Below are 24,947 nucleotides of genomic sequence, written 5' to 3'. Positions count from 1 at the left end.
AAAACCCTTCAAAGGAGCAAAGCAATAGGATTTTGGGCTGGAAATCTTGATTTTTGAAGAGCAGCTGCTGAGAATGGCTGTGCCTTTTGGCTGGAGATTTGGGGCACCCACAGGAGGTAGGAAAAGCATTTACAGGAGTATTTCCTGAATTTTCAGAGTGATCTCCAGGAAATCTGGCAGTGCTGGTGTTTCTTTGGAGCTGCCCAATATTCCAGACTCCACGTTTTTGGGGGATCTCCCCCTCTTTGTCTGAGCTCTGCCTCGAGGCCCCTCACAGCTGATATGCAAAAAAAAAATTAAAAAGCTCTAAAAAAGAAAGCATTGAACAGGTAAATCCTTGGAAAAACTGCTGGGAAATGAAAATCAAACCATAACCAGCACCCTTAAATGGATGTTTACGAGAGAACTGAAATATTTGTGTGACTATTTTGTCATCCTGTAAAATGCTGTTATTTCCCACCAAAAATGATCAAAATATTTAAAATAGCTGTTTTAGACTGTGGTGAATTTTGGGTTGTTTTTTTTTTTTTCTGTCTGTCCTGATTTTCCTCATTTCTGTGACTCAGAAATGAGTTCTTCACTCTTTTTGTAAAGAACTCAGCAGAGATGACACCAATGTCTCGTTTCTGCTGCTTTTGAGGCTCCAGATAATCACAGGGAACTTATTTGGGGACTGATGTGGAAGTTGTTAAGCGGCTGTGCTCGACTTCCACTGAAAATCAGCCTTAATTAAAAGATAATTATTTGAAATTGTCCTGATCCTTTGGCAACAATATTAGAAACACGGAAGGGGAAAGCGAAAGGATTGATTTCAAATGAGATCCAGGCAATTAAAAGGAAGATTTGAAATGGAATTCTCCTGGAACAGGGGGTGGAAAGGCAGAGGTCAGGTAAATTTCCTGGGAAAATTTCTGGGATCCAGACTAATTCCTGTGATTTGGAGTTGTTGGAGCAGGGATATTGGTCAAACAGCCACTGGTTCAGCAGCTGCTTTTCACCAAGCTCTGCCATAAGGAACCAATCAATAAATAATCAATTAATGCAATCAATAGTTCAATATCTAATTCAATAAATCAAACCATCTCTGCAGCCACTGAAATATTGCGAAGTTATCCTGTCCTTCCTGTGCTAAAGTCACAAAGAACTGATATCTGGAGCCCTATTAAAATTTTGAAATTTAATTTATTATTATTATTACTAGCTCTGTCAGCAATAAATATAAATATATTTAAATATACTCTATATATTTAAATACAAAACCATATTTATATATTATAAATTATATATTATATATCACTCTATATTTAAATACAAAAATACATTTATTTCATGCTTGAATAAAAGTTAAGAAACCTGTGCTGATATCAGTGGCAGATAAAAAAAAAAATGTAAAAAAGCTGTAAAAATTAAATGAAAATTAAATTATTGGCAGTTGCATCTGTTCTCTGCCTCGTGCCACTAAAATCTGATTTAAAAGCATCCAATAGTTTTCTGCCTTTCAGTTAAAATCACTGTAAAAACAAAGATAACAAAAGTGTGAGTTGAATTTTAAGATGTTTTCGACAATTTTCCTTGCTGTAAGATTTTTGGAATGCATTTCTTTATTTTTTTTTCACATTGTTTTGCTGATTTTATTTTAGGTGCAGGTCAGAAAAAAATGTAAATATTAAAGTGTGTATATATATATATATTGGGAGGGGGAAAAAATGAAAATTTTCCTTGTGACGACTGGGTGAAATTTGTGTTAATTTGCAGCTCCTGCCTGGATAATCCACATGAATTATTCACCTGAATTATGGAGCTGAGCCTTTAGTGTGGCAAAGGAAACCTGAGGGTGTCCATGTGGATCCACAACACCGCTCTTCACCTTCCTCGTGGATCCTGGGATCTGGAACCTTTGATGGGTGCTTTGAACACAACCAAAAATTCAAGTTGGCAGCAAATAATGAAGCAGCTTTGTTTTCTCTCCAGCTCTGAAGAACAAACAAAGGGAGGAGGGAGAGAAGGGGAATCCAGAACATGAATTTTTAATTATTTTTTTTTCCTTGCTCAGCCTGAGGGAGGTGAAGGAAAATCCCAAGAGGCCCCAAACAAGGAATGGTGTTTCTCAGTGCTTCTCCTGTGGTGATCAGGGCTCTTTACAGGGAAAAAAATCCTCATTTTCAGGACATGTGTCACACTCTTTTCCAGAGCAGGATGTAAAGGCAAATTCGACTCCCCCTGAGCTGCCACAGCAAAAAATGACTGAGTTCGACTCTGAAACTGAAATTCTTTAGGGATTTTCAGATGTTTTCCCTCCCCAGACACTGGCAAGTACCAAAATGCAAAGGCTCCTGTCCCTCTGGAGAGCTCTGCCTCAGCTGCTGCCTAAAGAGCACATCCATGGCATTGATTTCCACCGGTTTGTTCCTCCTCGGAGAGCTTTGGAATCTGAGGCTGAACAAAAAATGCAGATAGCAATGAAGGACATTATAAATTAATTCTCATGTGGAATCCTGGGGAAGCCTCAGGGAGAAAAAGGTGGGTTTGTTGTGTTGTTTTTTGTTATGAATCCATAATTTTAAATAATGCATTTGGTTTGTGCAGGGAAGTTCTTCAGATACAGGTGAAGGATGATGAGGAGATACAAACCCACAGTGGTTTTCCAAACTCCTTCTTGGAGAGAGGAAGTTGGGAATTATTTCTTCTGACAAGTGATTGGACAAAAAGGACTCAACCAGAATTATTTACACTGGGTATAAAAGCTAAAATTATTATTGTTGTATGAAACAGGATATTGTATTATAGCAAATAATATTCAAGCAATTATATTGTTTTAGTTAAAAACAATAATATTAAAGCAATGTTAATTATCATTAATAATAATATTAAGGCAATGATATTGCTTTAGTTAAAAATAATGATATTAAAGCAATGTTAATTAATTATCATCAATAATAATAAGACAATGATATTGCTTTAGTTAAAAATAATAATATTAAAGCAATGTTAATTAATTATTGTTAATAATAATATTAAAGCAATGATGTTGATTTAAAACAATAATATAATAATATATTATATTATTATTATATTATATTATAATATAATATTGTTAAAAACAATAATATAAAAGTAATGTTAATTATTGCTAATAATATTAAAGCCATTATGTTGCTGTATTATTATATTATATTATGTATTATTATGTATTATTATGTATTATTATGTATTATTATGTATTATTATGTATTATTATGTATTATTATTATTATATTTTGCTTAGCAAAAAGATACAATTATTAGAGGTTGATGGAAGGGTATAAAAGCTAAAATTATTATTATAGTATAAGATAGGATAGTGGACGATATCAAAACAATTATATTTAAGTTATCAAAAAGAAACAATTCTTTTGATTGATGGAATTCACCCAGTTAAGGGCTGTGCCTCGAGGGATGTCCTTGATGAGCATCCCAGAACCAACGGGAGGAATTCCAAGCAGGAATATGAGAGAAGAACCCACCCCATGGAAAGTTTTAATGGTGAAAGGATTGGCAATTAAATACTTCCAGGTCAGTTTTGCAGCTTCTCTGCTAAACTTTGACCTCGCAGTCAGGATGAGGGTTTGAGGTGGGGGCTCCAGATGGGTTTTAGGGTAATTCCAGCCCAAACCCCAGCCCGTGGCAGTTTGCCCCTACAGCCTGGCAAATAAATAGGGCATGGTTGGAGCTGCTTCTCCACATTCCCGAGCTTCCTGCTGCCAGGTGAATCCAGCAGCCTGGGAAAAATCTGGGCTTTCATCCTGCTCTAAAAGTTCTTTCAGCTCTGTCAGAACACAGGGCTTTTAAAGAAGAAACGAACAGGGTGAATCAGCTGTGGGTACGATAATGAGTTTCGGATTCTGCCGCCATCAAAGTGGAGTGACACCTAAAAAAAAATCAGGTATGTGAACGTTTCAGGCATTTCCAGATGATGCAGCTGCCGTGTGCTTCGGCCACAGCCTGGTTTCGTTGTCAGCAGAACATCAATTCCTGTTTGAAGGCCATTGTCTGCACCAGAAATGCGTTTGCCACGCAGGGAATTTGTCGGATTTGCTGGATTTTTGTGCTGCTCTGTAGTCAGAGACTCCTGCTCCAGCTTGGGCCAGCTCCTCTCTGCATTTCCTTCTGCCCACTGCCTCCACAAATTGCTTTCCCTGGAAATCAAAGGGGAACTGAAGCAATGAATTTTCTTATTCTGTTTACAGCCTCGAAGTTTCTGACCCTCTCTGTGACTTTTGCACTTGCAAAGATTTTTTTGGTGAGGGATGCAGAGCTACTGCCACACGTGTGTGTGTTCACATGTGTACAAATCACCAAAACTGAACTTCTCCCCCTGGGATCCTGTGATGGACTAATGGGAATGGCTCAGAACTATTCTGGGAGGTCTCCAATGGGCACCAGGAAGCATTTCTTTGCTGAGAGGATGGATAAACCCCAGAGCAGGCTTCCCAGAAAGGCCACGGGTACCCCCGGCCTCTTGGAGTTTAAAGAGGATTTGGAGAATGCCCTCAACAGCTTCACCTTTTGGTCAGGCAGCTGGGTTAGATCAATAAATGATTTTATATCCATAGAATGCTTTTCCCATCCCTAAGAACAAAGATGAGGTGAGTTGCAATGACTGTAAGCTTGAAAACTTCCTATCCTGAATTCCTCTGGTTCCTTTATCATTATTTCTGATCAGGGATTGGCAGTAATCAGTTCAATCTTTATATTATTTGTGCAAGATTTGAATCCTTCTGGTACTTTGAGGATGCTTGTGAAAAGGACTTTTGATATTGACAAGGATTTTAAAATGAAGGGAGGGAGATTAAATGTTGAGAAGGAATTCTTTACAGATGTTGGTCGAACAGGTTGTCCAGAGAAGCTGGGAATGTCAATTAAATGATGTTTAATTAGCAGATGGAAGTGCATGACTGAGAGAGAAAAACCTGATGGAATGAAAGCTTTTCCCTTGTCTTTCCCTGGAGTTTCAGGGCCCCTGCCCCTGATTCCTTCAGTGCCTTCCCTACAGGGCTGTGTGTGAGCTCTGCTTTGTGCTCCTGAAAAACAGGGAGAGTTTTAGTGATTAAAATTTTATTTTAGCTCAGTCTGCAAACCAGAGCTTTATTTTTACAGGTATTTAACCAAGGGAAAGCTCAGAGCTCTGCATTTGAGTTTCAGGGAGAGGAAGAAATGTTTCACACAAGTTCAACAAGTACCCTGATGTTGTTTGGAGAAAAGTTCCCAGTTCAACAAGTAATTTTTTTTTCTCCAAAAATAAAAATACCTTTTTAATTGCACCAATCTAGCATGATTGCTTTTATTTTGGAGCATCATGATGATGAATCATGCTGAGATAATTGGCTTGAGTAAACGGAATAATCCTTACCTATGCAAATAAAAGATGGAAAAATTGGATATATTCTGAACATGTGGGGCTCAGGCAGGAGGGAGAGACTTCCACGGGTGCTGAGGACCAAGATTAGTGCTCATCATCTGCAGTTTATTAGTGCTTTTAAATTTTTATTCATATGCAAAATGGACTTTTTAAAGAAAGAATCCACTCAGACAAGTCTGGAATAACTTCTGAATTTTGTGCAGTTATCCCGTTTTTCTTCAGCTGCTGGGAATTAGTGTGGGAGACTCTTTGGAGGCAGCACTGCTTGGAGTTGCACTCTGTGGTGATTTTCTCCTGAAAGTTTTCATTTTGTGTGTGTTTAAGACAATTTCAGGGAATTTAAGCAGAATGTAGGAATACAATTTTTAAAATTTCTTTTGCTTTTTTGTTATTTTTTAGGAGAAAGAGCTGTCAAGGATTTTGGAGACCTTTTTTTCTTATTGTTGTGATTCTCACAGCCATAAAGATTTTGCAAAGGAGTCAAAGCAGCTTTTCCTGACTGAGGTAAAGATGATCATGTCCAGGTACTTCTCTTGGTGTCCTGAACACCTTCCCCACGTGAACAAACAGCTCCAGACTCATCTTAGCGAGGGAGGCTCCCACCATTTCAGTAAAGAAGGAAAAGCTGCAGCAGTTCCCGACCAGTTTCCAGTGGGAAGCATCCTGGATTCAGCTGTGTTCAAATCACACCACAAGCAGGCCTTGTTTCTCATTTTTTATTCTCAGAATGGTTTGGGTTGGAAGGGATTTTAAAGCCCATCCTATTTCATTCTCTCAAGTTGCTCCAAGCCTTGTCCAGCCTGGCCTTGGACACTTCCAGGGATGGGTTATAATGTAGAATTTTATAGGTATTACCCTGTGGAACCAAAACCTTAAAGCCCTGAAATTTCAGAGAAGGTTTGTGCTGTGCTCAACCTCCCCAAGAGGGACAGAGCTGTGGGCAGAGCTCTCCTGGGGCTTTCCCAGCTCCAGCTCCAGCAGGAACCCTTCCCTGTGCCCATCTGCAGCTGGCTCCTTGCTTGCCTCTCTTTCTTGGACAAACACAATGATATTTTTAATCCTGGCAGCCCCTCTGGAGGCAGAGCCTCGTCAGTGTTCCCACATCCCATCCCTGCTGCTCCAGCCTCCTGCTCCCAGGTGATGCCGCAGGATTTCAGCTTTTATATTCATTTCTATTGCATTTGTAAGCCTGCAGTTCTTTCCAGAACTCCAAACTCCACACCCAGCATCAGCTGCTGCTTTCCCATTCTGGGCAGACACAACAATTCCTCCCCAGGCCTGGCAATCAAGGACACCTCAGTGCCCCAGGCCCCAGCAATGGCAGCAAAAGGGAGCTGGGGCAGCAAACTTGGGCTAAATGCCTTCATCAGCTGCAGCTGGAATTGCAGGATTGACCCCAATGTGCAAATGGACCAAACTTATCAAAGTGTGAAACCCGGGAGCCATGGGACATTTTGGGTGCAGCCCCTGGGGGGCTTCACCTGCCCTAAATGTGCCTGGAGGGCCCTCAATAAATAGAAATAGAACTGATTTGTATTCCCTTCATTCTGTCTGGCCTCTGTTTTAGGTAACCCCAAAAGGCATCAAAGGCACAGGACTCCTTCCTCCTCCCTCCCAGTCAGTGGTGGTTTAATGTCAAACTGGATTATGGAATTGAAGAAGAACTCTTGCAGGGTGATCATCAGAAATATGAAAGCATAATTGGAAGTGAAAGATTGGAGTTCAATCTCGGAGGTAATTAATTATCGTTGCATAAGCACACTGTATGTACAATTACTTAAATCACTTTATCTAAGCTGTATCATTAATATTAGAAATATTTGGGTAGGAGACAGCAAAATTGCTGTACTTAGCATAAAGTTAATGAGTTAAACTACTATTATACCTAGAAATAAATTCTCAGTAGATGACAAATTATTGGTATTAAAGAGAGCAGGTATTTTTATAATTATTTTTCTTTGCACAATGCAGCGGAGTCAAGGGGTTCATAATAGATTTTTAAAAAAATTAAGAGAAAATTTAAATACTTCCCAGAAATCAGGTAAAGCTGCCATGTGGTAATGTGATAAATGAGGGCTGAAAGCAGAGCCATCCTGAGCCAGCTGGAAAGATTAGATTAAAACAGCTGAGATAGAAAACCCTGGAAAAGTCATGAAAAGGGATGAGTGAGAGTTATCTGGGAAAGGAAAGGGCAGGAATAGGATTGAGGATGAATGGCAGAGATCCTCCTGGACTGGGCATGAGGCTCACACAAGAGCAGCATCACCTGTCTGGGAGGAGGGGATGGTGAAGAGCTCCAGTCTGGGACAGCTGAACAGGTTATTCCAGCTCTCTGGAGAAACATGGATGTGGTTGGGATATTTGGGTCTGTGAAGAGCCAGAGTGAAGAGAAGGATTTGTGCACCAGAGCAGCTGAGCTCCCTTTCCCAGAGAAGGTGGATGTGGTTCAGCATTTTGGAGATGTTGGAATACCTTGACTCTGAGTCGTGGATTTTGTGGAGTGAGTTCAGAGGGATGGAGCAGCTCTGCTGGGAGGAAAGGCTGGGAAATTGGGATTGTTCAGCCTGGAGAAGAGAAGGTTTCAGGGTGAGCTCAGTGTGGCCTGAGGGGAGCTACAAGAAAGGTGGAGAGAGACTTTAGACAAGAGCAGGTAATGACAGGAAAAGAGGGAATGGCTTCAAATTGGCAGAGAGTAGGTCTGGATAAAATATTGGGAAGAAATTCTTCCCTGGGAGGGTGGGGAGGCCCTGGAATAGAATTTCCAGAGCAGCAGATCCCTGGCAGTGCCCAAAGCCAGGCTGGACACTGGGGGTGGGAGCAGCCTGGGACAGAGGGAGGTGTCCCTGCCATGGCAGGGTGCTGGAAAAAAAAGGATCTTTAAGGACACTTCCATCCCAAACCATTTATGATTCTAGGAAAAAACCCACAAACTTTCCAGTTTCAGTTGCACTCCAGAGTTTGTGGATTCCTCTGGGCTCTGCCAGAGCTGCTCTCTCCCAGTTTTTCCCTCAGAGCCACAGAATGTCTGTGTGCCAGCTGAAGGCTCCACAATTGTGTGCCACTGCGATGGAGCAGCAGGAGAGGCACTGAAATAAATGATTTTTTTTAAAATTTGATGTGCTCATTGTTTGAAAGCTGAGAATCGTTTTCCTCTTTATTCAGCTGTGAGCTTTTTTTTTTTTGTGGCTTTTCAGACCAAATGAATAAAGAGCTGTAACAAATATTGAAGGCTTAGAATTCATAAAGCAGTGCATAAAAGTATCTCTCCCACTTTATAAATCATATTGTCCATTCGAAAGATTTTGCTTTAATGACTGGAAATAAATTGGAGGCTGAGGTGTTTTTCAAGGAGCTGTGAGGAACAAAATAGCTGTGGAAAACTCTGCAGCAGTTAAATGTACCGAGAGGAGAAGAATTGATTGAGAACCCCAAATGCGCGACTCCCTCTTTCAAATCAATGAAGAAATTGCTGGAAGTGTCATAATTAACGATAAGTGGGAATAGTGCAGTTGCAGGAGAGGTGTTTTATGCAGATTTAATTATTCCAGGGATGCTGTTTCCCTCTGATTCCCTTCTCCAGGTGTTGTGCTCATGGACATCAGTCAGTGGGATTGATGGCACTGCCCAGCAGCCCCAGCTGGTTGTGGACACAGGGATCAAACCCATCAAAGCTCTGAATAACACCAGGCTGGCACGGACTGGGAGCATCTGAAGGTTTGTTGAACACACTCCTGATCTTAGGGATGGTTTTCTTGCCTGTGAAGCTCATGTGAGGACAGCAGGGGTAAGCCAAGGATAAAAACCTGTTGGGGTCAGGCTGTTCACAGCTCCACAGAGTCACCATTCCTCAGCTCAGGGTTGTGTTTCAGTAGATGAACTCACACTTTGATTTCTGCCAGCAGTGGTGTGGCCCGAGCATCTGTGGGTGCTTTGGACAAGAGCTACTCAGGGGGGTGGCATCTTCTGCCTGCTCATGGGACTAATTCAAAACATGCCACTTTTCTCACTTCGGTTTCCCAACCAGGCTGCTGCTCCTGAAACCTCTCCACTGAAACAATTCCTTCTGTAATGTGTCCCCTCACCTGTTTCCATGGCAAAGGGTGAGCACCTGCTCCTGCACTGATTCACTGGTGTGTCATTTCCCCTCAGGGACTGGTACTGGAGAGTGCTGTCCCTGGAATGTGGCAGCCTCCTCTTTGTCCTGAAGAATTGTTTTAGGATAGAGCATCCTCAGGGTTTAATTGCAGCCTGTTCTAAGGCCTGGCTCAACAGCTCTCTAACTTTGGATTGAGGGAAAGGGGGCACCAGGGAAGGGAGACAAATCAAGGCTGTGCATGCAGAGAGTACCCAAAACCACTCTGAAAAGAAAAGCTCTACTTAAGGAACTGGTTTTTGGTTTGGTCTTTGTTTTCAAGGTTATCTCTGTGCCCTCAATAACAACTAAATTAAGGTAGGCCTCAACTAAACCCTCACCAAAATTAAGACACATCAAAGTAAATCCTGACTATAGTTTGCTTAACAGTCTTTGAGGATTTATTCCGCTGTTTGTATTTCCAGCTTTTGGCTTCGTTAATTTAATGAGGAATTGGTGCTTTGGGAAGAGATGTGTTGACCAAGCAGTTCTGTGCTTGGGTTTTTGTGGAAGGAAATCCCTGGGTGAGAAGCAGATCCCCATAAACAAGAGGAGGTTATAGAGGAAGTTAAACTGGTGATCACAATTTCACCAAGTCTGATCGGGGCTGTCGGTGGGTTTTGCTTGGTTCTACACAGTTATAGGAAGCCCAGCTCATAATACTCTAATTGAGACAATTAATGGGAAATGGTGCCCTGTAGCTTAATGGGTCATGGGGGGTAAAGCAGAGGCACAACTTGGCAGTACCCAATTAGGTCAACCAGAAGGTTTTTAATTTCCTTGTTTTGGGCAACTTTTAAAAGAGGTTGGGAATGAAGATACTTGGAATTGCTGTTGTTGGGAGCTGCAATTCAGGGCAATGCAAGGAACTGGGTGCCATCAATGAAATTGTTACTGATAAAGAGGGGTTTGGCTCTTAGGATGGGTTCTGTGGAATTGCAGAGTAGGTGAGGAGAGAATTGAGGTTATGGCAGTGATAATCATTAAACCAGGGCTGTTTGCCTGTAAGAGGGGAGGGAGAGGATTGTCTGGACTAGGAGATGTTCCTATGGATCTGCTGGAGGCTGAAACTCTGAAACATCCAGTTATTGCAAACCTGTCCTCACCAAACCTGAGAAAGAACAACTAAACTGAAAAAAAAAGGCAACAAAAAATCTAATTTTAGCTCAGCCTCTGAGACCAAGATGGGACAGAATAAACCCAGCATATTTAGAAGTGCCTGAGGCTTTTCCAGTGCATGGAGAATGCCGGATGCAGTTTGGAAATTCAGCAGATCCTGCTTTCCCATTGCTGTTATCACTCCAAAGATAACCCAGCTCCTCCCTATCTCTTTCCTGATGTTAGTTCTGATAAGTGCACATTTCTTTTTATGGCCCAAACCACTTTTGGAAGCATTGGTCTTTTTAAAATTGATATATTTTTAACCACCTAACAGAACAGAGACAATCCCAGTGGAGTGCACACGTGGAATCTGCATCTGCTCCACACAGAACCCACTCAGTCAATAACCAGAAAGAATCAGGAGTTTTCTGTATGTTTTTTTGCATCTTTTTGCAAAGGGGGAAGAGAGAACTGTGAGTGAGGAGTAGATAACTCCTGGATTTTAAAGAGATGGGTTTGTTGGATGTCAGCAAAACCTGTGGCCAACGAATTTCTTTAAATGATACCCACTTTGGAGGAAAAAAAACATATCAAAACACACCAAACGCACCAAAAAAACGACCTAGTATCCGTGATTGTGTACTGTAAACAAGGATTAACAGCTAAAACAAAGCATGAGACAGTTGGGGTGTCCCTCAAACTCCTGGGAGGATTTTTCCACCATCTCCTTCCCCAGCCAATGGTCACCATCTCTCTTCCAACCTATGTCCTTTTCTCTCCCAAATAACAGTTAAAATTCAAAACTATCTAGAAAGCCAAGGGAGGTTTTCATCTGCTCTCAGAATTCATTTTTTGGGGGGGTTGGTATTTTTATTTATTAATTTATTAAGCCTCAATTCAACTCCTGCCAACGTTTAAGGTTTTGGATACTTCCACTTTTTGCCTTTGTAGCCAGCAGGAGGAAAATATCCAAAAAAATGGTGGAGTCACCATCCCAGGATATATTCCAAAAACGTGGGGATGTGGCACTTGAGGGGATGGTTTAGGGGTGACCACAGTGGTGCTGGGCTGATGGGTGGACTTAAAGATCTTAAAGGTCTTGTCCAAAACTTCCAGTTCTGTGATTTTATGATTCTATGAAAATATTTCACATCTAGCATCAGAAGAAATCAGTTTTTGCTCAAGAAATAAGGATTGGCACAAAGTATGATTTGCTTTTGGTCACCTCCACTAATTCATTAGCCATATTTTTGTTTAGGGCAAGGGAGAAACTTTTTTTCCAAGTTTATATTGAAACTCAGCTTCTGTTTTGGCTCTTGGCAGCAATTAATACAACACAGAAACCTCATTTCTATTGGTCTTTCTGTGTTGGAAAGGGACTCCCAGCTCTGAAATCAACACAAAAAATGCTACATGCAATTTTTTTCCTGTTGATTTCAATAAATAGTGGATTTAACTCAGCCTTTCCCATCAAGAAACCAACTCTCCCAGTGGTTTCAGACAAAAAACAATGACCTGTTCTTGAATATGAAGCCATTCTTGTTCTGCTGTCACTTCAAGGGGTAGAGCAGAACGTCTTTACCCATCTCTCTGCTCTGCCTCGAGTCTGAAATGTTCCCTCTGAGCGACTCCTGTCAATTATCGACTCCGGCCAATTATCCCTGGCCTGTCTTGGCTGACTCACAAAATGCTGGGAAAAGCACAAAAGCCTCGTGAGTAATGGTATTGATGGGAACCCAGAGCAAACGATGATGTCTGGGAAATAAAGCCATGCATTCAAATATCCTTAGAAAGTTTAGGAAAGGACACAGGAACTGGATAACTTTTATATTGTTAGAGAGGGACACGTTCTGTTCTTGTATTTATTCCTGCAAAATAACATCTTCTCTTGGAGTTATATTGACTGGGTGGTTATTTAAATCTGTAGTACTTCAACATTTTGAGTCCTTTTTGTAATTATATTTTTCTTCCATCCATTGTCATTTGTTTGTACTTTGTCAGGCTCTTCCTTTTGTTTAGATTTTATATTCTTTTCCCCAAGAGAGTTGTTATATCTGGTTTTATTTTCTTGCCTATTGTTTTCCTGAGCTAATCTCCTTGTTTTCCTTCATTTTGTTGTTCTCTTTGCCATTTAGACTCATTGTGTGTGTCTTTACTTCCAAGCCTGCCTTGATCTCATTTTGTTGGGCAAGAATTGCTCCTTTTGGCTGCAGTTTCAAGCTGTATCTATTTTTGCTGATATTTTTTATTACCATGACAAATCCTTTTATTTAAGGGCAACTTGTTAAGACAGCATCTTGTTATTTTTGTTGCTTCTTGTCTTCAGCGGGTTTAAAGCTTCTCTGCCAGTTTTGCTCATGAATTTTGTATTGTCCACTTCCAACATTAACTTGTGGAAGGTGTGCAGGCCCTTTCCCATAGCATTTCTCCCTAATTTTTCCTTGGATGCATCCTTTTTGGCCCTGAATTCCCTGCTGCTGGAATTTTGGGCCTGCAGGGATTGAAGGAGTGATAATTCAGCTGTTCCATGCACAGGCTGCAGAGCCAGTTTTGCATTTTTGGGGGGCTGTTGTTTGTTAAGAGGGCCCCGTACAGGTTCTCTGCTGCTGCAGTTCAGCTGGGCTTTGGAATCAGCTGGGATCAGACCCTTTTAGCTGGAATCAGCACATCTTTGTAATTGCAATGTCCTTAATCCTTGGAACTCTTACACATCCCACTGGACTGGTCGTGGGAATTCTGTTTCCCTGCCAATATCTCACAGAGAGACACTGAATTGCTTTTGTAAAAATTTCATATACATAATTTCTCTTTGAAGGTGTAGCTTGAGGATTCCAGGAGTCCAAGAAGGAGCAGAGATCTGTGAGTGCCCTGTCAGGAGTGAAAAGGGTTTTCTCTCACAGCTGACAGGATAAGGGGCCATTCATGACAGTCCCTTCAGAAAAAAAATATTAATTAACACGTGTCACCTGTGACGGTCACAGGGAATTCCCACAGTGACAGGTCTTTGCACAGATTCCCATTTTTTCCTTTGACAACTGGACCGTGAATTCTAATTTTACCAGGCCAGAAAACGGTATCAGTGTCTATGCCAGGTTTTGAAAGGCAGCAAAACGAGCAGGGAAATGCCTGCAGAGCACTGGGAGCACCCAGGTGCTCCTCTCAGGGCAAGGGGCATTGCTCTGACAAGGAGCAACAAGTTATTAATTACAAACAGCTAATTGGCCTCATAGGGCAAGCCTGAGGAGCATAAAAAGAAAAAGAAAACCCAAACAATTTGTAGATGGTTAACTGCAGTGAGGGAATTGATAGCTGAATGCTTGAAAGACAATACTTGGCTTTCATTCTCTAGAGTATTTCTAATTAATGAGTCGATAGTGGCTATGAGTAGCCACTGAGTAATCCTGCACATACGAGTAGCTACTACCTTGGCAAGAATCCCAGAACCTCAGAATATCCTGAGTGGGAAGGGCCCCACAAGGATCATCCAGACCAGGTTCTGGCCCTGCACAGGACACCCCAAAAACCCCACCCTGTGCCTGAGAGCTGGGAAATGGGAATAACCTGGGAAGATTTACACAGATCAGGCATCAACAGTGACATGAAACCCGAGAAAAACACTTCCCATTTCTGAGGAGATGAGAATGGTTTCACCCCACATCTATCGGGTGTGCCTTCCTTTGACACCACCAACACAAATCCCAACAATTCCTGGGATGATTTTTGCCCATTGGAGCTGATTCTCTCCATGGTTTCAGGGAGGTGCCAGCGTCCTCTCGCAGATCGTGGCTGAGCTGCAGCTCGTGGGGAAGGAACTTCTCCACTTGGCACTGCACTTAATTATCTTTGTAGCTTCACATGCAGTGACTTTTTCCCCCCAGACAACTTGGTCAGGCCTGGGTTTTGGAATGCCTCCAGCTCTTGTTTCAATCCATAATGTGCAGCTGAGCATATGCTTTAGGATCTCTTGAAGAACAAGCGTAGCATGAAGGCTGAAATGAGGCGTGGACGTGTCTGCTAATTAGAGCAGCAGAGCAGGGAGCTGGAAATGAGCTGGGAAACGGCTGCTCTGCACCAGTGATCTCCCTCACCTGCAGAAATTCGTATTTTGGGGCTCATGAATGTTGGGAATTGCACTAAAAAACGGTGGGGATTGCCCTAAAAAATGTTGGGATTGATGTGATCTTCAGCCAGGGGTCATGACTGGGAGGGGAGAGACCCTCAAGAGAGCTCTCCTGGGGCTTTTCCTGAGGGAAGAGAGTGCAGGGGGAATCCTGTCCAGAGATGGGAATGAGGATGGCGTAGCAGGATGAGAAAGTTTTCCTCAAGTATAATTGTAACTTGAATTTCTGCTGCAGGACTCCCCAGTAATTCCCAGTATCCTCCTGGTTGCTCAGTGCCTGTATCCGTGTCGGATCTTTCCCCCACACGGCGCCTTCCACGCTCCTGATAAAACTCTGAGTTACTCCATGAGGCCTCTGACGCTGATCTGGATATCCAGATATTTCCTATTTTATCAGCAAACCCACACTCAGATACAGAAGCTTCCTCCAGCACGTGGCTTTGCTATTCCTTCCTGATTATCCCCCAATTCCCAAGTTTCACCAGTTTTGTCATATTCCACCCGATAACAACTTTCTGCTGGATATTTTAGCCCGTTCTGGCGCTGAGATTGTGGTAACCCACACACCTTGTGTTTGTCAGCCAGCAGCTCAGCACTGGACTTTTATCTATCTGTCATTTGCCTTATCTCAGCAGTTCTTCCTCTCCTCCTTTTCCAAGAGCAGGAAAGCCTGGCTGCTGCTGCTCTCCCATAAAAAAAAAAGTTTATACATCAATCCAGGTGAGAAGGGAATTTAGCCTTAAACCTCTGTGCAAGCGCTGCGTGTTCTGACGTTCAGGGAATGGGTAAAAGTTTGGTCCATAAATACTCATTCTATTAAAACAAGATTTATAGGGTTAGATCTGTGGCACAGAAGTGCTGAATTTACCCCATAATATCCCTGCAAGGCTTTGCCTTGTCTGTCCAGTTTGGATTTGTGAGTGTGCGTGCCTGTGTTAAACTTCTTTTTGCAGCTGCTATTTAGCTTTTTTAATCTGGTTTTATTGTGCTGTAAACTCCTTTCTCTCTTCTGGAAAGTAATTTCACTTGCCTCTGTGTGAGGAATGTGGTAAAAAACCTTACAACTATTAAGTAAAATAATATAGAGAGTTTTGTTTGCCTCCAGCCTGGTTTTTTATTTTACCTCTGGAAGCTTTTGGCAATATCCATGGCCTGGGAAGTGATGCTCGTTTTGCAAAGGCAGCTTTTCAATTAAGCTGCTTTTCTTCATCAAATTCTGCTCTTGAGGACTCCCAGCATCTGCTGGCTCAGAGGAAAGGATTCTCCGTGAAAATCCCAATTTCAGAAGCACTTTCTAATCGCAGCATGTAAGTTTTCACAGGATATTTCAGATTTTCACCCCAAACTCTGACCTGTGTTTCAAGAGATAATTAAGCTCAGTCTTAGAAGGAGCAAAGGGAAGGGATTTATCCAAACTTCTGGCTACTCTGAGATGGGAAAATGCCTCTTTTAAAACACTGAAAGTTGAAAAAGCCACAAAAATCCATGGAGAAATAGCAGGAAAATTGTCTTCTCCTCCATTTCATGTTTATTTTATGGGTACTTGCCATGGCTGAATAAATTACAGGGACTCTTATATCCTAAATGGCAGTTTTTGGCTGGTTTTAAACTGTTCCAGTTTTTCCTACAGGTTTTGAGGTTCCAACCTTGGGAAGTACCACAGAAGACCAGGGAAAATGGGGTTAATTTGGACCCAATGCTGTTGTTTTAAAAATTATTAATATTATTCTCATTATTATATTAAATTTAATGAATACTTCTCTCTATTTTTCATTATTATTTTATTATCCTTCTACTCTCATTATTCTAATTATTTTCAATTTGGAACAGGGACTCTGCACCATTCACCAGATCAGGATTACATATTTTTGTACAGTGCTTTTCCCTGCATTTCTTCATTTTCAGCTCCAAGTTTTCAAGCCACCTCAAGGTAAACGTGGAATATTCTTGAGAAATGTGATGTCAGCCACAGAGAACTGAGGTAGAGCCATATTTAAGTCAATTAAACCTTGACCTGGACAGCTAATTAATGTCTTTTTCATTAAAGACAATGAAGGAAAGGTTAAAAAATATAAATATTGGAACACCTGAAAAAATCCAAAAACAACAAAAAAATGAATGAAAGTAGAAAATCACCACCACAACCAAATAAATCCAAGCAATATTTTGTATTTTTCACATTAAAAGCCATTTATTTCAAATTATTCACAGAAAATATTAATACATTATTCAACTCTCCTTCAATATCCATTTGGGTTGATTATAAAAAACAAAACCCATAATTTTTTGAATGTTTTTTCTGCAACAAAAGCCTGCTTAGAACACTTGAAAAATCTGTTTTTCTTTTTGTTCTGCCTCATTTATTTGTTGTATTCAGCCAAGCTTTTCAGTTGTGCACTGCAGAGTGTCAGAGGTGGTTAAAGAACATTATTGATTCCAAAACTGCTCAAAGACAGAACAAGTTTGGGATGAAGGGATCATTTTTCTGCATGGTGAAAGTTTCTCAGCCTCCAGGTTTTTTCCAGGGTGACTGGGTTGAAATGGGTTTTTAATGAGTTAACTGCTAAACAATAGAAGCAAAAAAAGAGAGCAGATTTTATAAGATTTAGGAGCAAAAAGAGAGAGATTTTTGTAAAATTTCGGAGCAAAAAGAGGCAGATTTTATAAAATTATTCAGGGGCAAAAATAATAAGAGGCAGATTTTAGAAATTAATTCAGGTTTTCTTGGCTGAACAGGAAAAGTTGTTGGCTTGATCTACAGGAATTACTTGAAATGGTAGGAAAATCCAAGTTAAAACAGGCAGAATTATTAAGGTAAGCAAAGACATAATGGATTTGGAAAGGAAAAAAATTATTTGACATTGCTGGGTGCAAAACCAAACAAGGATTTTTGCCAATTTTAGTGCTGCCTGGAGAAAACAAACAAAGGATTAAGAGGCTTAAAATTAGAGGAAGGAAATATTACCTCAATTATTATGTGGGAATTTGGGAATCCGTGAGAGGAGCTGTTGAAATCTGAAACAACCACACAAAAATTGATTTTAGTGGTGTCTGTGGTACAAAGAAGGGAAGTTTCTCCTATTTGTTGTGTTGCATATTTTAGGAATCAGCAAAAGTAGAATCGATTCCAGGATGTCCCTGTGGGAAATTTCCCAGATTTAGGTTGGGAACAGATTTGGAATCCCAGTGGCAAAAAACCACCCTCGAATCTTGAAGCAGCAAATATTCTTGGGATCACAAAGAGTCAGGAAAGGGCTCCTTTTTCCTCATTTTCTCATCTCATCCATCCCTTCCAGGAGCCGCCTCAACATCCTGACCCGTGATTTCCACCTGCAGCGGGATTTTTTTGGAATACAAGTCATGAAAGGTTGGAAAAATGCCCTAAAACCAACCCAACCTCTGGCTCAGTTCAGCACCAAAGGCTGTCCCCAAGAGCCACAGCCTGAACCATTCCAGGGATGGGCATTCCACCTGCTCCAATGCCTGAGCAACCTTCTGGTGGAGAAATTCTTCCTGATATTTAATCCAAACTCTCTTAAGGAACATCTGGGAGAGATTCCCATTGGATCAAGCTTCTCCATGAGGTCACACGGGTATATCTGATGCAGGAGTGGGTATTTTTTTCCCCCAATTTATTATATTTTTTTAAAAAAAGAAGTTTATTTTGATGAGAAAGCAAAGGGATCACGTTTCTTGAGCTGTTCCATCTATTCCTGCTCTTTAATCCAGGGATGGGAATTGATGCTGTGGTGGGATTGCTCCTCTGGTGAGCTGGCAATAATGGAAAAGGAGATTCCATGGTTTCTGAAGGCTCCCTAACAGCTCTGTGGACAATTCTGTGTGGTTTTTCTTACCTGGCTTCCGGATTTAACAATCAATAAGTCCTGGGTATTTTCTGCCCTTTCAGAAGTGTAATTTCTCACACTGCATTTAAAAATTGGCTTTTTCCAAAGCCATTTCTTGGAGTGGTTGGGGTTGAACATCGCTGTTTAAGATCAGCCCTTGACAGAAATCAGTTTTCAAGTGAAAAATGCTTTGCTGAGACACAGCAAGCTGAGATCTGACAGTGCCTTCAGCAGCTATTTTCAGTCTCTTCTCAGAGTTTTTATGCTTCATCCTGAGCCCTCCCTAGAGACTTGGTAAAGCAAATATGGAAAATGCCACTGTGCTCTTTATAAAAGTAGACTTAGAAGTGTTTCAAACCCCAAAGTTTATCTGTCAGCATCAGAGAAAGCTACATTTCATACACTGGGTGTGATTTGTTTCTCAATGACAGCTTCTGTTCAGATCATTTTGTTGTAATTTTGACCGGGTTGGGTGAATACTCGTTAATTTTGGTAAAATTTTGGGTTGTTTTGCACATTCCTGGTGTTTTTTCCAAAGGGAGCAGCTGTTAAAAAACTTAATTGTTACGTGGAGTTTTCTCTTGGTGGCTTTGCTTCTTTTTTCAGAATCACCTGATTTTAGAATAAGGGAAAGGAAATGGGTATTCACTCAAAATTCTGCCACTGATTTTCTCCATGGCCTCTGGTCTCCTATTTTTTTGCCAACCAAATTCCAAGGACTTTCAATCAATGCATTGAAAATTTGGGTGGTATTGTCCTGTATCCCAGAAGATTCCTTGGGAATATGACTCCACCTGGAGTGTGGGGATGGAATTAGAAGGTTTCTATTGTGTAATGGAGCAAATCTAAGTCTTTTGTCACCTTGGAGGATTTGGAAACTTAATATAAACAAAGAAATATTGACAGGTCTGGTTTCAGCTGCCCCCTTGCCCATCCAATCTCTAAGATATCCACGACATAAAAAAATTGAGAGTCTTTGCTCTTGAGCTGCCTTTCCAAAGGGGTTGATCTGATTTATTCCACTGAAACTCTGAGTTCAAAGACATTCCCTGTTTTGGGAGGGATGTAAAATTGTGGAAGAAATTTCATTGTGGTGTCTCCTCCCAGCTAAATCAACTCCCTGAGTTATATTTAGCAGCGTGTGATGCTCCTGAACTCGGGAACAAATCTGTCTGGGCTTTCAGGGGGGCTTGGGAATGATGAAAACTGATGCCCTGAATGCAATTTGTTTGGTTTTGTGCTCTCTGGCTTCATAAACTCTTGGAAATTGCTATAAATACAGCCAGGCACAAGGCAGCAGAACCAGAGGACGGCATAAACCTCTCCACTGGATTTTCCAGTTCCGTGCACACTGTCTTTGAAATGCTCCTTTAAAATATGGATTACTCATTGTATTCCTGTAGCCCTCAGAACATGACAGGAAACCAGGGACTCTGAGGCCTTGTCACTCACATCTGGGACATCAGCAGGCTGAGGGAGAGGAGCCTAAAGGGTGAAGGCAAACATTTAGCTGCATAAAAAGAAGCGTTTTGACCCTTTCACGTGTCAGTCATTCATCCTGTCTGTGGCAGGAGACACCTGACAAAAGGCTGAATTTTATTGTCCCACCTTGTTACTGTCAGATGCTCCTAAATAACCTTTGTTGTTGCAGCTGCCAGGACTTCAGCTGATAAAAGATGTTTGGATTCAGCTCATCATCCCTTTTCTGGAGCCAGAGAAGTGAGGCAACACTTCATCTTCTCTGAAGGGTGGAAAACAGAACTTAAAGCCTCAAAGCTTTAATTATTGGGAAGCTGTTCCCTGCCCCATTTGGATAAAATAAGAAATTAGAGAATAAGAGACAGAGTTTTTGGAATATTAGGTAAGCTGTGCAGGGCTGGATCTCTTCTGGAATTGAGACATCATTCCAGAAAACAAGGGATACAATCTCCTATGTAGCCTTGTGTTTCTTGAAAATTAAGGTACATTTCTTGTCTGCTGTGGGCAGAACTGTCCTGAAGCCCTAAAAGAATATAAGTGCTTTGAATACAGTTAACTTTCAGGCAAAAAAAAAAAAAAAAAAGTATTAAAATGATGGGCAAAAATTATTCCTCCCCTCCCTTCCATCAAGGCGCCCTTTTGATGTTTGACACTCTGATTATTTTCTGAAATTTAAAAAAAAAAAAATATCCACATCCTGGTCTGCACAACATTGAGGTCACTTCTCCTTGGTGGGTTTGACGTTGCAGGCAAGAACTGGATCTTTGTGAGTGTTAGAGCACGTCATGAGAATTAGATCAAGGTTTATTGAGCCTTTCAGAATCCCCTTCAATCACCAGTGGAGATCAGGATGGACAGGCTCTACCTAGAGGTGCAATTTCTGTAATGGGTGAGGAGGAGGAAATCAATGGCAACCTCTGCCTGTCCTCTGGCACCACCACCAAATAAATCCTTTGCCTTCCCTCCATCATGCCAGACTCAGATTTTTATTAAGTAAGAGCTGCTTATCACTTTTTGTTTTTCTTTAGAAACTTCTTTAAAGTTTCTCTGTAAATTGGGTTCTATCTGCTGCTGGGGTGCAGTTGTTTTTCCTAGGAAGTACAAATAATATTTCTTTATGATTTTAAATTGCATCTATTGCTATTTCCACAGGTTTCCTTTGTGGCCATCTCCCTTTAGATTGTACATATTTTTTTAATCTTCAAAAAACTATTCTGTAGGTAAATTATGACAATCATAAAAAATTATCCTTCAGGACCAACTTTGGCTTTAGCTCCTGTAAATCCATGAACTCTCCTGGACACATTGGATGGTGAGCACCACAATTTCTTAAAACTTTTAACCTCCAAACTGGTTTCTCACCTGGTGATCTCCAGTGATTTAAAATATAAGTTATTTATGTAAAATGCAAGTTATTTATGTAAAATGCAAGTTATTCACATGTGATTAAGACCTGAAATGATAAACTCTTCAAATCCCAAATTCAATTTAATTTTATTGCTGAAAATTTCTTCCATTCTTTAAAGTGCTCTGAAAAAATAGAATAAAATTTTCTAAGTGGTCTAAACAAGAGACACAACTGTGCTTGGGGGGGAAAAAAAAAAGGAAATAAATAATTGGCCAAGCACAAATCAGAGCCCTCAGGGCTCGTGTTGGACTCGCTGTCCCTGACAAGATGCCTCCCTGTTTTCCTCTGTGGGAAAAGAGAGGACTGGCAGGATTTGAATCCTTTCCCTTCTGATCCCGGGGCACTCTGGAAGAGATTACTCCTATCCTTTAACAGAGAGTGTTTTTCCTTGCACTGAAATGTGTTCTCTTAAACACTCCCATGTAAAAATCCCATCTATTTCAGCAGGCTCGGGAACACCAGAGATCATTCCTTTGGTGAAATCAACTGCTCTAAACAGCTGATGCTTTGATCTGACTTGCAGATGAGGGAGGGATAAACAAGCATTTCCCAGCATTTTCCCTCCATTCTTACAGCAAGGATCAGTCATTGTCTGGGAGCAGCAGATCTACTGCTCTGCCCGATGTCTTGGCATAAATTACACATTAAAAATGCCTGTTTATCTGTTTGCCTTCTCCCCTCCTTGATTCCCCAAACCAAACTGAATTATAATGCATGCCTGAATTAAAAATAAAAATGGAGCAGTTAGAGTTATTATTTTGAGTAGCTGGAGAAACACTTGTGAATCTTACCTAGGTATTAATAAATAATAATAATGTTAAATGAGCACTACCCTGTTTTCTTGCCCAGTGCTTTGTTTTTTGTGCTGTACCTGCTGCTATAAATCATGCAGGATGCTCCTCCAGCTCCTGAGACACCCAGAAGAGGCTTTTGCTGGGTCATGAGTTTAGGAATCTGCTTTTTTTTACCCGAAACATCTGGTTTACATGCTCACCTTCATGCCAGGTGAGAAATGGCAGGAGGAAAACATCATTATCTTTGGAGCTGTGCTTGGTTATTTGTACAGGAGCCATGCCCTGTACAAATTATTGGATGCCCTTATTGAAAAAGATGGATGTGGCCAACTGCAGGGAGCTGGAAGTGCTGGAATGACACGCTCAGCAAAGGAAAAAGTGTTTGTGGCAATAAAAATGTAAAGATGGGATTCTAACTGCTTCCCTCTATGCAGAAGGGAGGCGAGGAGTGGGAAAGGGCAAGGCTCTTGCAGTGGAATAATCGCATGGGCTTGATGGGAACCAAGGCCGTGAAAGCGGAATTTGAACGGGCTCATGGAAATTGGGATTTCTGCTGCAGAAACCTGTGGAAAATGTGGGGGTTCAGCCCAGCTGCTTGCAGAGATGTCAGATAAAGGGTAGATGTGGCTTTCCTGGGGGTGGCACTGGCAGGGAGGTGGAGCTGCTGCACTGCAGGGCGAGCTCAAGGTGCCATGGCCAAGGCAAGGGAATCACTTGTAGGTCAGTGAGTGTGCTCTGACTGAGGGCAATGGTTGGGAACTCTGAGAAACTTGTGTTAAAACAAATACATTTCTCTTTTCAGGACAGTAATTGCATGGATTTTTCCCCTCTTTGGAGCCATTTTTCAGAAAGAGGCAAGAAATTGTTGTGCTGTGAGAAAACAGGAGCTGCCATATATCAAACGAGGTCCTTTGGTTTCCTCTTCTGTTTATTGCTTTATGTTTGCAGGTTGCTGTGATCCCCGCTTACACCTAAAAAAGTTCCTTGGAAGCTTTCTCTTCCCTGCATGTGCTGTCTCAGCCACCATCCCAAATTTTGTGTTCTTTTGTTCCATTTTCCTTTGTTCTGCTCAGTCCTGGCACCACGAGGCCTCTGTCCCACAGGACCTGGCTCTGGGAATAACTGAATATCCATGAAAACCCCTTTCATCTGGAAAATCCTCAAGAAAAGACTGGAGGAGAGAGGATTGGGGCAGGAAGAAGCTTAGATTGAAAGCAAAGGTAAGGGTTTCGTTCCTAGTGGCTGAAATAATTGATTGTGTTAATCTTTACAACCAGCTCTTCCAATTTCATTTTGGATCAAGCAAAAGAAGCCAGACTTTTGGTTGATATTATCTTTTAAATTGTAATTCTTGATATCCTTGTATTAATTCATTTCATGTAATTTCAGGACACAACACAATAATGGAAAAAGAGCTCTTGTTGGCAGCTTTTATTGAGCTTAATGTCTCTGTACTAAACTCAATTTAGGATTTACTCCACTTTGAGCATTTTGCACCCAGAATCTCATACTGTGGAAAAACTTCTCATTTTGGTGATGCAGGTATTTCCCTTGTTATCTGCAGCCCGTGGTTTTTATGTTTGGATGGAATGAATCAATCTAGAGGCCAAAAATTCTGCTTTCAGGTTCCATTTCAGTCCCTGCCTAAGGAAAAAAAAAATTACAGCTGCACAAAATGTAAAAGCAACAAGGCAAAAAGAAAGGTTTTAATTCCCAGGAGCTGGAGGAAGTGTGGCAGGGCAGCCTCGTGCCTGATTTTCACATGTCTCAGCTGAAGGGCAAGAGGTGACCTGGAGCAAACTCAAAGCAGGGATAACTCAGGGAATGAGCACTTGGATCCTTTCTATTCCAAGGTTCCCAGGGTGTAAAACTCAAACTATTTTTTTTTGTACAAAATTGTTTGTGGCAGTCCCTAATCCGATGCAGACAAGGGACGGGAGGAGAGGTGATCACCCTGCTTCAAAGAGGAGGTTTTCCCCAAATTCCCATTTGTTAAATGGACACAAAGGCTGTCTTGAAATTTGCAGTGGATCCCTTTGCTGGTGCCATGGAATATTTCCTTCAGTTCTTCACCTGTGCTTTTCATTCCCACCGCACCTTTCAGGAGTTTAGGAGGACAATTCATCTCCAAAATCTACGGGAAAATCAGAATAAACCATGAGAAGCTCATAATTTAGCAAAGATGAAAACATCAGGTGTAGAAAAACTAAATCCAGATTATCCCTTCCTTGCCCCTCAAAATGTCCTTTACTCTCCAACAGACCTAAACTAGATTAGGAAAACTTTGTTTGCTTCAGGAGTAATTTCAGTATTAATGAGAGTGTAATTGTACCTTTCAAATAATTTTTATTCCATGGTCGGAAAAGTCTTTTCTGGGTGTGAATTTTCTCCCAGTTGCAGCCTTTACATCAGTGGGATCTTTTATAGGATTTCTCTCAACCCTCAGCTGGGATGAGTCAATGTGTTTGCAGTTGGATGGGAGTGGGCAGGGAGAGCTGCAGGAAATGGGATGTGAAACATCCACACGGAGAAACAGGGCTGGGAAATGACTGCAAAACTCAACAGTTGCTCCTCTCAGACCAAAACACAGATTCCACACCAAACTCCACAAATATCACAGCTGCCACAAGCTGTGGAAGCAACGATTCCCACGTGGAGAGGTTTAGGCTG

The 24,947-nt window shown here is 41.3% G+C and overlaps 2 long non-coding RNA genes across 3 annotated transcripts in view; both read left to right on the top strand.

Annotated features, from left to right (window-relative positions):
* LOC147651380 (uncharacterized) overlaps positions 1-19,251 on the top strand; it is a 54,378-nt gene extending 35,127 nt beyond the window's left edge. The window contains exons 3-10 of one of the 2 annotated variants that reach the window (XR_015274335.1): positions 1,756-2,520; positions 3,415-3,922; positions 4,227-4,625; positions 5,798-5,902; positions 6,966-7,132; positions 8,979-9,112; positions 16,657-16,732; positions 18,048-19,251. This is a non-coding gene — a long non-coding RNA (uncharacterized LOC147651380). Of the gene's footprint in view, positions 1-1,755; positions 2,521-3,414; positions 3,923-4,226; positions 4,626-5,797; positions 5,903-6,965; positions 7,133-8,978; positions 13,667-16,656; positions 16,733-18,047 lie in introns of those variants that run through there. The other variant, XR_015274334.1, reaches the window with a different exon arrangement.
* Positions 19,252-20,247: 996 nt separating this feature from the next.
* The window catches only part of LOC111933201 (uncharacterized), a 36,111-nt gene continuing 31,411 nt past the window's right edge, over positions 20,248-24,947 (top strand). The window contains exons 1-4 of the long non-coding RNA XR_015274332.1: positions 20,248-20,457; positions 21,228-21,387; positions 23,080-23,183; positions 23,351-23,497. This is a non-coding gene — a long non-coding RNA (uncharacterized LOC111933201). The remainder of the gene's footprint in view (positions 20,458-21,227; positions 21,388-23,079; positions 23,184-23,350; positions 23,498-24,947) is intronic.

Source organism: Cyanistes caeruleus, chromosome 10, assembly GCF_971803275.1.
Source record: "Cyanistes caeruleus chromosome 10, bCyaCae1.hap1.1, whole genome shotgun sequence".
NCBI classification, from domain to species: domain Eukaryota; kingdom Metazoa; phylum Chordata; class Aves; order Passeriformes; family Paridae; genus Cyanistes; species Cyanistes caeruleus.
Note: the sequence above shows the minus strand (reverse complement) of the source record. Positions and strands in the feature narration are given on the sequence as shown.